At 42.4% G+C, this 14,544-nt stretch overlaps 1 protein-coding gene across 2 annotated transcripts in view; it reads right to left on the bottom strand.

The window, feature by feature from the left end:
- SLC39A10 (solute carrier family 39 member 10) overlaps positions 1–13,134 on the bottom strand; it is a 52,757-nt gene extending 39,623 nt beyond the window's left edge. The window contains exon 1 of one of the 2 annotated variants that reach the window (XM_087731023.1): positions 13,021–13,134. The gene's annotated coding sequence lies outside the window, so the exon portion shown is untranslated. Of the gene's footprint in view, positions 1–3,602; positions 3,727–13,020 lie in introns of those variants that run through there. The other variant, XM_087731022.1, reaches the window with a different exon arrangement.
- Between the last annotated feature and the right edge of the window lie 1,410 nt (positions 13,135–14,544).

Below are 14,544 nucleotides of genomic sequence, written 5' to 3'. Positions count from 1 at the left end.
ATTGCTCCTAAATTAAGTTGGACTGCCACAGAAAAGCCTAAGTTATATCAATTTTCTTCACATTAGGAGAACAGAAATTGCTTCTTCAAAGGTATAAGTTCTTAGCATTCACAGAACTCTCTGGGCACCTAAAGATCAATTCTGTGAAAAGCATACCTACACAAGGAACAGCAGAACTGTGATTAAGCTTTCCCTCTTTGAAACTTCTATTGACATTTTTAAACGTGTTAAGAAAAAAGTCAGGATATGTTCATTTGACAATTCTAATAACATGCTATAAAATAGCAAACGTTCTGACAGTCGATAGTCAAACTGTGAAGAAAATGGAATGAGGTTTTCTTGTTCTGGTATCATTTTCATTGTTGACACACGCAGTTACATGACACACGCCTGTCCATCCCAGATTCTGTAGAATGGTTTGTAAAGATGCCACGATCTTTCCACTAAGTTTCGCCACAGTTAAGGACTGAATCTTAGAGGAAAACTGTCACGGAGTTTAGCTTTTAAGTAGCTTGTGTAATTTTAATTCAGTAATTCCACCTGATGAAACATGTAACTGTTTCCAAATCCAGACTGATTTATCAAGCGCCCATCATATGTTCAAATAAACTTCCACTTCTGTAAAAACTGTGACAGAGACAGGAATAACAAAGCCATTACAATAGGCACAATCATGATCAAACGACATTAAAACTGCACAGCCAAAGCAAACAAGTCCAAGCATACTTCCTTTGCGTCTACGTACACCCAACCTTGAAGTCCATGTGATCTGGGCACTACTTAAAGTTTCTTCCTACCTGAATCAGCCATTGCTTTGCAGAAAACGTATTATGAATACAAGTATCTAAATTACAGTTGCTTGACTTAGTGAAGACCACAAAGGAAATCTATGCCAGGTTGGATATATTAATTTTCCCATGTGCATACATTTATTTTATTTGTGTAAGTCAAACTACACGAAAAGTACGTATCTTACTAAGGTTTCCTACTGAATATTCAAAAGGAATGGTTTATTAGCATGTAAGGCCTAAGTAACATATGCACTCAATGCTCTCCTGCTAACTTTTCATGATACAAGTGTAGAAGCTGGATATTGTTACAATGTCACATAAATCTTAGTTTGAGATCACTAATTAAAAATTAGTATTTCCAAGCACCGTAGTAGACGAAGGTCAGCACCAGCATCCGTGCTTTTTCATGTGAAGTAAATTTTCTGGAACATGCCTGAATTACCCTGATGATCCAATTTCACTAGATTTTTTTTTTTGTTTTGTAATGGGAGAAACAAATATTAAGACAGCTAAGCCTGTGAGCATACTTGCGCCATTTTAAACCACTTTTCTGTAATTGCCCATTTTATGACTGTTTGGATACATACTCAAACTTAGTACCTCATTTTTATTTATGCCAACCTGGAAAGTACGAACACCTACATGAAAGCAAGGAATATTAATTAACACAAACCTCATTGGTTTGGAGATTTTTTTTTTACGTAGTCAGAATCTCTTTCATGTTGCCTACAACAGATAGGCAGTTGTGTACGATCCTTCTACATCCACCTTCTGTAGACACTAAGACACATTCCCACATGGAACTGCCACCATTAATCTCATAAAAAAAGACACAATTAATTCACAGTCTATATACACGCCCTATTCTCTTTTAGAAACAGATTGCATAGCTGCATACTTTTTTCCTCAAGTGTTGAAAGCAGTTTAAAAAGCGCTGCAAGACAATACCATCAATTCTATTTTAACTGTTGCTTTAGAACAAAAATCTGATTAGGAAAGTCTACAGTCACACTGGACTCGATGCTCTTGGGCACCACAGAACTTTTTCACGTTATTTTCTTGTGTTATCATACCAGAGTATTAGCCTCAGAAGTATCCATTAATAAGTGCAGTATGCCTCACCAGTCCACACAGATTACCAGTTTCCCTATGCACCTAATGGAAAGCACATTCTTAAGTGAAGGAAAATCCGAGTGTGTGTGCTGTTAAAATAGAACTTTTAAAACCTAACAGCATACCTATTTTGTACAGAAATAGTCTTCTATTTTTATGTCATTGTATCAGTTACTACTACCCAAAGGGACATTAGAACATACCAGTTGCAACACCCCAGTGATTACTTTTGTTAACCAAACAGCAATTGCTTCCACATTTCTGAAAACTAATCAGGCCTTCCAGCGTGCGTCTCTCAATGCTGTTATCAGGCTTCATGTATCACAGGTTCCCTCAATATTATGGTATGACATCCTATCTCAATAAAAAAAACTCGTGATTGTTACTTAAAGACATACAGTGTTTAGAGTGCTAGTAACCAGAATTGTTTCTAACTTGGGCAACTCTTGCTCAGAGGCTGGAGTTTAAGAGCTAGCAGGTATGAATGCTTCTACAGAAGCCCCCCAGAAAAGACAAAGATAACTAAAGATTTTGGAGAGTGATTTTATTCGGAAGTTTCAACGTTAAGTGTATGTTTCCAAGGATGCAGCATAAGCAGTAGAAATAAATCAACAGTAAAGCAATTCCTTTCGCTCACGATTTCTGTGTATGGTATACTTCAGCCAGTGACAAGATCTCCTGACCCTCTCTTACCTTTGTTTAAGGTTGTGTGCAGGTTACAGCCTGAGTGCAATTCCTGCAGCTGTTAACGCTAACTAGGGGCTTCAAGCCAAGCCAGATTTAATCGCGTGGCTTGTTCATCATCCGCCATCACCATATTGCCCCCGCACAAATACGGCAAAACACTCCGGGAGTCCCCCACAGGCGCACCGGCGAGGCTCGCCCCCTCCGCACACCCCGGGCCAGGCGGGCAGGGACGGCACCTCCTGCCTACGCTCGGGGCCTCCACGTGGCCGCGCAGAGACGGCTCCGCGGGGACGGGGCACTCCCAAACCGCGCTGACAACAGGAAGGGTGCGAGAGGGAAATGGAAGGGCCGACGCGGCCGAGCGCTACGTGCAAGCGGGGCGCGGGAGGCGACGGAAGCCGCCCCGGCCGGAGCCCAGCCGGCGGCAGCCCGGGCCGCCGGCCCCCCGCTCGCAGCGGGAGCCCGCGGCGCCCCCCGCCGCATCCTGCCGCCCCCCTTCTCTCTCTCCGCCCAAAGCGGCCCGGGCAGCTGCAGCCCCGCCGCCACGTCCCAGTCCCCTCGAGGGGGGCGGGGAGGATTTACCTGCCGCATGGTCGATTCAAGCGGAGGAAGGGGGGTGGGGGGATGCGCCAGGGCCGCGGCGGCGCCTCGTGCTCCGCTGCCTCGGGGGGGGGGGGGAGGCCGGGCACGGCCCCCCGACCGCCGCCCCCCCCCCCGACCCCCGCCGGCCTCCCTCGCCCACCCGCCGCAGCCCCAGCCCCAGCGGCGGGTCTCGCCGCCGCCACGTGATGAGGCGGCCGCGCCGCCGTGTCCCCCGCAAGCCGCTCCGCATCCCGGGGAAGGTGGTGTCCGTTACTGCCGATCGCCACCGGCTCCTTCTCCTCGTCCGCAACCCTTGCCGCCCCCCCCCCCCCGCCGCCGCCGCCGCCAGCCCGGGGCCGGCCGCCACCCTCACCGCAGCGCCGGCCGTTGTGGGGGAGGGAATGTAAACAAATGGGGTTTTATAGCTACCTCACTCGAGTGCCGTGTGCATCTCCCTCTCCGCTCGGTACCAAACCGCCGCGGCGCCTCCTCCTCCTCCTCCTGCAGCTCCTGCCGCCGCCGCCGATGCGCTATTCACCAACCACGGCTACGCCAAGCCCCGGCGCGTGCTCCCCGCTCACCCCTACGCACCCTGCGGATGGACTACACACGCGTCCCCGCAGCCCGCCTTACCCAATGCGGAGCCATTTCCTCCTCTCCCCCCGCGCCGCTGCGCTCCCCCCTCCCCAGCTCCACCACGGACTACGAAAATGGCGTAGCGAGCGTCTGCCCCCCCGCCCCGCACTCCCCCTCCCCTCCTTGCGGCGCCTTGCGCTCATCACTCAAGCGATCGGGGCCGGGAGCGGGAGGCAGCCCCGGGGCAGGAGGGCGGCGGGCCCACGGCTCTGGGCAGCGCCGGCGGTAGCTGCGCCGCCTGCGCCATCTGCTCTGGCGCAGGCTGTCGCACAGCGGCCGCGGGGGCCGGGCGAGCCCGCGGCCGAGAGCCTCGCGGTCCCGCGGGCGGGAGGCGGTGGGGGGCAAGCGGCGCCGCCGCCCGTGCCCCGGCGGAACGGAGGGAGGGAGAGCGGCGGCGCTGGGGCGGAGGGCGCCCTGGGCCCCCGGCGGCGCACAGCCGGCCCCTCGGCGCGGGGCCGGGCCTGCCGCTGGAGTCGGGGCCCGGCCCGGCCTTCGCGGCCGCGTCTGCAGGCGCGGAGCTGTCTGGGCTCCCGATGGCATGGGAAGAAGGGGCCTTTCAGGGATAAAGGGGTACTTCATGGGCAGAGCTTGGCTTTCGTACCGAGGTACCTTTCCGAGGACGAGATGCGTATTACCTCACATTTCTTTAACTCTAGAAGATCCTGTCAGGCTTACTCATGAAGTAAAAGCAAAACCTGTTTATCTAGATAATAAGCATCCCCTCTTCGAGGTCAGGCCCCTCATCACGATACATTTGATTCCTATGCAGCAGCTGTGGAACTAAAAAAAAAAAGTAATACCTTATGTAAATTAAAACCTTTACTAGAACAACACCGAGGATCAGTAGACATACGCTTTATAATGTAAGACCTACAATATATAGCAGTCCTTCACATCAACTACTATTTTAAAATAAACCAGCTTATTTTGTAATGGTTATTTATAGAAAGTATGCCCAAAGGCTGAAGTGCAGTTGTAGGAACATTCCCAATAAGTTTTAGGCTGTTTCATTTTTCTTTCTGAGAAATTTGCATACAATTTTCACCACATTTTGCTCCAAAAATAACTGATGTTTCCATAGAAAGCTTCAATCTACAAGCAAACCAACCTCCCCTGTTTGTTAAGCAGATATGCATTTTTCTTTTAGATCTTTATATTACTGAATTGAACTAATTCACCTAACAATTTCTGAACTTGTCCCTTTATTAAACCAGATGATTCTCACCAGCACTACCCTAAGTCTGGCCTGGCAGAGCCAGAATCCAATCCTATCCATACTCCTGTCTCAATCCAGGACCTACCCCATGGTTATCCACCCCAATAGCCTCCCAAAGTCCTTATGTGAATTTTTGCGTGGTGATATATCCCTAGAAAACAAAACCAGTTTAAAATACTATAAAGGATTAATAGGATTTGTTTAGAAACCAAAAGAAAGGTGGTATCTGTAAGACTCAAAACACGTAAGCATAAAACTGAAGTCACAGTGCGAAAGAAAAACAGAGTAAACTTTTCTAGATAAGATGAATATTCATTATAATGTAGATAATGTAACAAACTGATAAAGACATGTAGACCTATCAAACAGTTCTGGACCTAAGACCACATCATCTTTGTGTGTTATGCTACACCAATCTTTTGGTGTGTGATGCTGAATCTTTACTGAACTTTTCCAATCACTCCTTTTTTTTTTTTCCATCATTTTCATGTCTCAGTGACAGACTTTCTAATTTCAAATCTCTTCCAACACCTTTTTCTTTCTTTAGTATTTATTTTGAGGGGAAAAATAACATCTACATTCCCTCCCTCATTTTTTTTTTTTTTCCAAATATCTTACCAAATCAATCACTAGAATACAAACCATATTAGTCCAAAAATTTGACAACCTCTGCTCAGGTCAAGTTTTAGGGACTGTTAAAGTGATTATGAGGTCCTATACCAGACTGTTGCACCAGATCATTTGTGCGATTTGAATGATTTCTGCCTCAGAGCAGGTCCTTTATCTCTCAGAATTTTTGCACAGCAAATAAAATATGCATCTGATTCTGACGTTGGTCATTAGACACCTACCACAATACGCACACTGTTGATCACTAGGCGTGACTGATTTGTGTTGCTGATTGGTCAAGAAAGAAAACTACTGAGTGCAAATAATGTAAAAAATGTAAAGTTTTGTATCTTCTTCCTTCAGAGTTTATTCTGAGTGAATTGTACACAGCAATAAAAGAGAACATATGGGGTTTGTAGCTTTTCTGAGTAAAATTCAAATAATGTAAAATATCTCATTAAAAAAACAAAATCAAGAACTCCAGTAAGAGCACTACAATGGATGAATTGAAATTAAGATGTTTAATACAGAAAGGTCCTTTAAAATTTCAGGATTGATTGATTTTGTACTAGTTTTACTGTATTTAGAAAACTGAGAAAATTTAGGTAAGTGGGTAAGGAAACTTTTATGAAGACAACTTTGCCTTATTGTGGAGGTACTGATGCTACTTTCCAGAGATTCACCCAAACAAGGTATACCAATAAAAAAAAATCTCTGTATTAGTGGCTTCTCTGTGCAGGAGTCCGCCTCTCCAGCTGTTACACACTAACATATATCTGTATTTTAAAGCCAGAAGGGACCGTTAGTAGGCCTGCCAGCACTATAAGATAGAGTATCCTTTCCTGGTAAGAAATGAGTCTCATTTTTATTTTGAGTTACCTATAACCTGCCCAGTTAGTCTGCTGATGGCTTTCTCTTGATACATTGAAAAGCTTTTTTGTATCTAGAATATTTTCCCTATAGTTATACATCGTATCTTGCAGTTATGTTACTTCTAGGTAGTTTTAACCATATATTTTAGTACAAGAACTGCCTGCACCTCAGTACTTAAGAAAGTATGAGTTTCTATACCTCAGCTTCAGAAAGCCAGAACAAAAACTATTAAATCAGGCATTACTATGAAAAGAATGCAGCTGAGAAGTATGCTTCCCTGTAAAGCGTGTGGAACAACTTTCTATGCTGCAGGGAAACGGATACAACAGAACAAGGTAGCCAGCACTGCAAGAGTGCTGATAGCTCGAGATAACACAAATCCATGCAACAAATCCAGATTGACTTTTCAAGCTTCAAACAGAATGATATGTTACTATACTTTTAGAACAGCACTGTCTTTTTTTTTTTTCCTTCTCCTTTCACAGGGCACTTACTTTTTGAGTAATGCTGCACGGTACATGCTCGTACATGGCGCTGCAGGAAGGAAATACATCCTATCAAGTAATACGGAAGGGCCTGGGATATCAAGCTGCAAAAGCAGACTGTGCCTTCTAGCAGGGCTCGTCTCGAGATGGGATCCTGTCTAGAGGCACATCTGCAACTCCAGTACAGTGCTATGACCCCTTTCCAGTCCCCCATGGACCTGATGAATTTGGTCAGTAGACCCTTACTTAGGTCAGCTAGCTGTGTTGGCACAGAAGATGGTGAAGGAAGAAACAGGATATAGCGTCACACTTCAGTTTTGAGATGCAGGCCTAAAGAGAAGATGTGTGAGATTGGACAGAGTTTCACAGATCTCATATGCTGATTTCTCTTCCTGTCCTTGCTTGTAACAACCCAATTGCATGTGAGGGATAGAAGACTGACATATATAAGTATACACAAAAGTAGTTTGTTTAGAAGCAAGTTTTTCCTCACTGTTAATTTACCCCCTAAAGCACAAGTCTCTGGCAAATTCAGCTGTTTTGGTTGAAGAACGCAACTTAATTTTCTTACTTTTGAAATATTGGTGTCTCAAGAAAAAGCCAAGATGATGGCTTGAAACATCAACTTCCTCCTTTATTTGAAAGCGTCTTGTTCAAAGACTTAATCAGAATGTAGGGCAGTTTGAATGCCAACATATCTGGGCTTGTGGTGTATATATTACATGTATATTTTCTTTCCTGTTCTTTAAAACATTGTTCTAGCTTCTGTCCTTGCCTTTCATTCATTCTAAGAGCCTGAATCAAAAGTCAGAAATGCCATTTCTTATTTGACAATGGCCAACAAGTATTATTCAGCTTGCTGAAGAGATTAATGGAGATTGCAAGGGGCAGAATTAACCTCGAGGAGGTAAAGAATGGCTAACAGGGCACAGCTATTGTCGATGCCGACTTGCCAAGCAGAGAGATTTTACCAAATTCCTTAGGAGTGAAAGAGCTTTACTACAGGAGGCTTTGCTCAGAAGTGCACTAACAAGAGCTGCTGAAGTGAAATATCAGGAAATCATATAGAAAACGTTTTCTTTCCTCATTACATAATTTCCTAATCAGGATCTCAAAATATGACCCGTTGCCAGTTGTCTCTTCTGCTTTGAATTTGCTGATGTACTTAATATATAACCATATGCGGTTAGTTGTATCGTACAGATTTACTTGTACCTTCACTATTTGGTACAGTGGTTTGGTATGTACTCATTCCCAGGCTATATAAGAGGGCACTGAGATCGGGTGCTGAAGCAGCAAAAACTTTGCTTGTTGCAAGGACGTAAGTAAAGGTGTTTAAGCATCAGGGTGAGCTTAAGTATCACTACAAGCAAGTAGTGGTTCTGTGATTAAAGCTCTTGCTTGGAAATAGGTAGCGATGTCTTCTGGGGGATTTCACTGCCTCAGGACTACTTGGCTTGTTTGTGATGAATTTAAAGCAAAAGTTTATTTAACTCCAAGGCTGTATATAAAAACGGTACTTTTAGTAGAGCCTATATTTGTTCACATTCCTGCTAAACTGGGCGATCCTGTTTAAGCCTTTGCTTGGCAGATTTGTTTAGTTAGTTCTAATTGGTTTCAACTGTATAAATTCCAATGATAATTCAAAGTAGATCTGGCTAGTTTTGCACCAACTAGAAAGTATAATTTAAAAGTTTCTTTACTCATAAGATGGGAGAGAAAGGGAAATTCATCTGAGCTTTTTAAAAAAAAAAAAAAAAATTCTCACCCTTCTCTTGCAACAACATGTACATACTCCCCTGTTCAGACAGTATATATACAGTATATATACACACATGGGCATATGTGTAGGTTTTGAAGCAAAAGTACTGATGTCAATGACACAGTCTCCATAATTTTAAATATGGTATTAGTGTAAATATTGACAGGAAATTAGTTTAAACAGAAGCTCATGATTTTTTTTTTTAACTTGCCAAAACAAGATACAGGTTTTAAAGGTCTTTGTTTCAGAAGTTTTTGAGTTTGTCTCTTTGTGGGAAAGGGCTAGGCTTTTTGGTTGTTTTTTTTTTTGTTTTTTTTTTTTAAACACAAGTGGACATTTTTAGTGAAAAAAATTAAAACCTTTTTCATTGGCTCTAGACTTAAGGTTACATAAACATCAAAGGACATAAGCAAAAGGGCGTGATGTTGTAGCAACAACTGAAGTATTTGTTTCACACAAAGCTTTTTTCTGCAATATGGAAAAAAGCCAATATGACTCATAGACCTTTGGTTAATTTTGCAAAGCTAGCAAATGCTAGTATGGCTTATCCGCAGGAAAACTCTTGCTGGGCAAAGTTTACTTTATTAAATGAGTCTCCCTTTGTTTTGTTATTATTTGTTTTAAACACAACTTGCCACTCCTACTGTCTAAAGCAGCCCAAAACCCTTTCATTAGACCTGAGACAGACGGGATTTGCTGGTAGCAAGGCTAGGATAAAATTCAAAATGGAAGATATTAAAAAGCAAGGATAGTGTGTCACAGCCTCCTTCCTCTCTTGCAGACTTGGGTTGGTTTATTTTTCTCCCTTCCTTCCTGCCTGTTGAAAACACCTGTATGCACTGGTTGCAGAAAGATCTCATCTTCATCTGGGATATGACCCAGACTGCACGCTGTGTTGTACGATTTGTCACATGCATAGTTTATACTGCTCTGCCCCGCCTTTTCCTCTTCAGCCTTTCACTTCTTGTAACAAGCAAGCAGAGCATAGGTTTTGGATTAATTGACATATCTCATAGGGTTATAAGATTTATTTTTTTTTTTAGGATAACACAGTAAAAATGTCATGATGGGAGGGAAAGGCCAGTCAGCAGCACATGACTGGGATGAGATTGCTGAGCACAAAGAACTTGTGGTCACATCCACAAAGAGCTCTGTATCAATAAATAAGGGATATTCTCTGCTGGAGCCAGGCAGGGTTCAAAACATTAAACAAAGCTCTGTTAGCTGGCTGGGTGGGGTAAACTGAAAATTCCTTTAAAGGCTTACACCTATGACAGCAAACTGGATCGATTCCAAAACTGACCCACCTCACCAAAGAGGAAATATTGACTTTAATGCAATCTCTTTACATGCTGAGGAATTTGTTTTACGCCCTCTTCTCAAACAGAACGGAAAAATTTAATGATACTGTCCCTGACATAATTTGAAGGAATCAATGAGCAGATTAAAGTAAGGAAATGAAGGTCAGTATCTTTTATGTCAGTCCCTGCCAATTTTTAACCACTAGTTTGGTGATTGGCAGTCTATATATGACCTAGACTTAGCTAAGTAATACAAGTATACATGTTAAAAATACATGACTTTGGCTTTGAAATGTTGGCATGTACTGAAGTTGTTGGGGTTTTTCCCCATAATTTACATTTTTGTATTTGTTTTACCTGTATTCCACAATGTAAAAGCATGGTAACTCCCCCCATTTCTACAGAAAATAAATAAGGAGGCACCAGGAGGAATATGAATGACATTAGGAAACATTCCAATTTCCAAATTTTTAACTACAATCATTTGACAATACTACTAGGTGCTGCAGCTTTATTTTCCATATTGCCGCCCCAAAATGCTTTGCACAGTTGGATGGTAATTACAGTTTTAACGACACAAGTATGAGTGTGAATTTAACCATAAACAGCTACAAAGAGGGTAAACTTCAGCTGACACACAAAAAGATGAAGCATAGGGACAAATAGAATGTGGTCTAAATGACAAGAAATGTGAAAATCAGAGCTGAATACCAGTGAAATTACATGGAGAGACAGACCATGTGGATGTTGCACAGCTAGAAGGTGGGGAGAGAGGCAGAGAAATGGGGAGGCCTGTTTCACTGCTATTTTTCAGCTGCATGACTTAGCAACCTCACTTGATGCCTGTTGCTGTAAACCAGTAGTAACTCCACTGAGAGCAAGCTATAGCAGTAGAAGGATAGAGTAACACAGTGATGACTAAATCCCAGTATCCATAAGAAAAGGAAGAGAAGTTTTAAAGCATTTCCTCAGGCGAGCACGGGACTAGTGAGACTGCTTGTGGAAGAGGGGATGTGGTCATGCGTCTTTGCTGACATGTCAGGTGATGTATTTGGTGTATATTAGAGGATTGAGAGAGCTCTGAGAAGACTCAAGGGTAGGAATGCCAGTAAACAAGCAGAGAGAAAATAAAGCCATTTCTGTAATGGCTGGGTTGGACTAACTTTGCTGAGGTAACTAGCGGGTTGTCAAATTCAGGGGATGCAAACCAGTTTGAGACAAACTTAATGCCAGTTTTGTCAACACTGAAACTGGGAAGGGGGGAGAAAAAAAGAAGAAAAAAAAGTTATGCTTGAAAATGCTTGATTTCACTCACACTATTTACATGTTTCCACCCTTCTCAGATAACCTTCCCTTCTCTTATCCCTTACCTCCCACTTTATAAATATAACTAAAAATTCATTCCCATATACACAAAGGGTAAACTCAGATGAGCCTCTATGATAGCTCTAGCAAAATTTTTGTGGCCTTCTTCAAGAAAAACATACGAGTTTGAGTTCATGCCTTTTGTTGGTAAAGCAGTGTATTCCAAGGATATTTAAAATAAAATGTCAAACCGCGAACGCTGTTCTTCGTAACAAGTTAACATTATTGAATCCATACCCAAATGCTCCACAAGCATACAGTGATGTAATTCAAGGCTGAAAATTAATTGAAAAAGAAAACAAATACTACTGCCTTTTGGACAGGTGGGGACAAAATTCAAGCTCTTGGGAGTGAACTGATACTTATTTTTTCATTTAATCATGGTGCCATCTCTCAGTAAATGTGTCTGCTTGTGGAACTGCTTCCAACAGGTGGCTTTCTCTAAATATGTGAAGAGTGTATCTGTATAACTTCTGAATAATTTTTCAGTCTAAGTTACTGCTGAGGTTTCTTAGCTATTTCTTAGAAGAAAAAAAAAAATCACCCATGAAGGTGCTTCACCCTGTTCATATATTAAAGTGAGTAGCTTTTGGCTATCAGACCACTTATTTAGTTACCTAAACCTAGTACCTTAACACAGTTGTTTGAATCATAGCCTTACTTTGAACAGTACTTACTTCAGAAGAATCATCTTTCTCTATTTTTTGCAGCTAGTTTAGTGTAAGTCTTTGTAACTGGGTAAACGCTGTAATTTCATTCACATTTTCAGAACTACTTTTCTATTAATTAAATGTTAAATATATGAGAGGGAAATCCACTGGATTAATTGCAAGTGAAATCTGAAGTTTGGAAGCCTGTAATCTGTCAAATTTCCAGTTCACTGAAGCTCTGAGAATAAGTTTCTCACAATATAATATCCTTTGGCAAATCAATATGTATAATGAAAAGAAGGAAGTTGAACATAGCAGCTTCAAGACATTGTTTCTTAAAACTAAATACAAGCTAAAACTAAAGTCAATACTTACTAATAATTTGCAAGGAAGCTTGGAATAAGAATATTTTAGGCAAGCCAGTTACTTGAAAAGAGACTGCTTTGGGCTCCCTGGCTCACAAGCACCTTTGTTGGGCTGGCTCGTTGCTGAATTCCCATGTGAAGCAGAGGCTAGATTCTGGGAAATTCTCATCCCAAAACCAGCTCACAGAGTTTTACTTAACTTTATCTCAAATGACCGAAAAGTACTTAGTTTGGACAATGTGATTCCGGGATAACATTACATATATTACAGGGTGTGTCAAATTCATAGCATAAGAATGACAAGAATTCATTGCTGTTTTTTCCAAGGGCGCTTCGGTTTTAACGTAATCTACGCTTCTTACCCTAAACCAAAAGTATACAAATTTTGGTTCCATTATCTCAGAATATACTAACAGTATCACGGCTATCACTAATTAGAAGGAAAAAACCGGACTTGATTATGCAGCTTCTAAACAGCAGTGAATCAGAAAATGAACTGCCAGCCATGATGCACTTCAAACTACTGCATGCACCCCCTTCCTGAGAGCAGCACGCACATGTTACAGAACAGATCAGGCCACTTACATGACGTTGAGTGCCAACTTCATCATTCAGGACAGCAGTGTCTGATTCTTGTCATTTCGCTCTTCCTCCTCTTCCTCATTTACAGGAGGGAGAGACTGCATGGCCTATAGTCACTTCCCTCAATAGGAATAGTTGCTGTCTATGCAGTTTCTTTTTTAAACTACTGTATTTTTAAGGAGCTGTTTGAACAGGGTTTTTATTTATTTATTATTATATTGAAATTGAACCTTGAGCTAGTAAAAACAATATTATGCTAGTGCTCTAGTTCGAAAACCAGAGCTGCTGTTTTCACAAGAGGACACTTCAAATTGCTGCACAAAACTTTTAACTGTTGAGCACAGAGATATGTGCAGTGTACAAGCCCCAGCTACGGTGAACAGCAAAGCAGCAGAAGGCTGTTTTTCAGAGGGTATTGCTGAGAGTTTTAATTGTAATCCAAAACATCAATGCAGAGAAATGTGATTTTTGCAGGGGAGGGCGGGGTGGATCAAAATTACTGCAAATTTTTCCATTTATTGTTTTTAAACACCACTTGTGTTGCACTGCAAAACAGCACAGAAACAGCATTTGTCTCAAAAGTCAATGATCTCCTGAGGGCAAAAGACAGGGAGTCAGTCTTCATGCTAACATAACCTGATCAGCAATTGTTCAGAAAGCTGAGTGGGGAGGAAATAACAAGACTTTGAGAATTTGGCAGAGGCAGATGGAATTGCCCCAAAACATAACATCTATTCATTGCACCCAGAGCAATTCTGTCTTCCCCTGGTATCCCACAGCTTTCTGTCTTGCTATGACTCATTTTCTGGAACCACTAGTGAGGTGAACAGCCCTTTTGGCTTATAATGCCATCTAAATGAAGACAACACACAACTCTGCTCTCTCTTATCCTTAGAAAGCCTGCTTTCCTAAGGTCTGACAGATATAGTGCAAATAACTTGTCTTACAGAAACCTTTTCGGAGTTGAGTCAGTCTTCATAAAGCAGGAGTTTGTATTTTCAAGAATCTCAGCCAAAGGTGCCCACCTTCTTTTTCCCAACATGACTCAAATATATGGTCTCATCTGTGCAGAGGCCACAATGATCCAGACATTCTGGTTTCCAGATGTAGGAAACCAGGCCAGCAGTTCTGTTCCTGGGGACAGCATTGCCATGTCCTTTTCTGACAGTGTATACTTCAACAGAACCTAATCTGTGAGGCAGGCGGAAAACATTTGCCAATGTAAATAATAACTTGTCTACCCTTTAGGCAGAGCAGTGAAGAGCAGCATACTATTTCTGTGTTCAATAATCTGTGCAGGGGTGGGGCTCATAGGTGGATGAAAGTGGACTTTTTTTTTTTTTTTTTGTATGGTCTACGACACCAAAATATCTTGGTGTAATAGAAAAGTAGGAGAAAAGATGGACATCGGGCTCCTGGTTGTGTGTGTGCGGTTCCTGCCCCCTCCTGCCCCCCCCCCCCCCCCCAGCAGTCTCTCTTTTTAATGATGCCAGAAAAAATATGCATTGGTTGCCTGTGCTAGTGGTG

This window comes from Nipponia nippon, unplaced genomic scaffold, assembly GCF_047370975.1.
Source record: "Nipponia nippon isolate SJK-2023a ecotype South Korea unplaced genomic scaffold, ASM4737097v1 scaffold_5, whole genome shotgun sequence".
Classification (NCBI taxonomy): domain Eukaryota; kingdom Metazoa; phylum Chordata; class Aves; order Pelecaniformes; family Threskiornithidae; genus Nipponia; species Nipponia nippon.
Note: the sequence above shows the minus strand (reverse complement) of the source record. Positions and strands in the feature narration are given on the sequence as shown.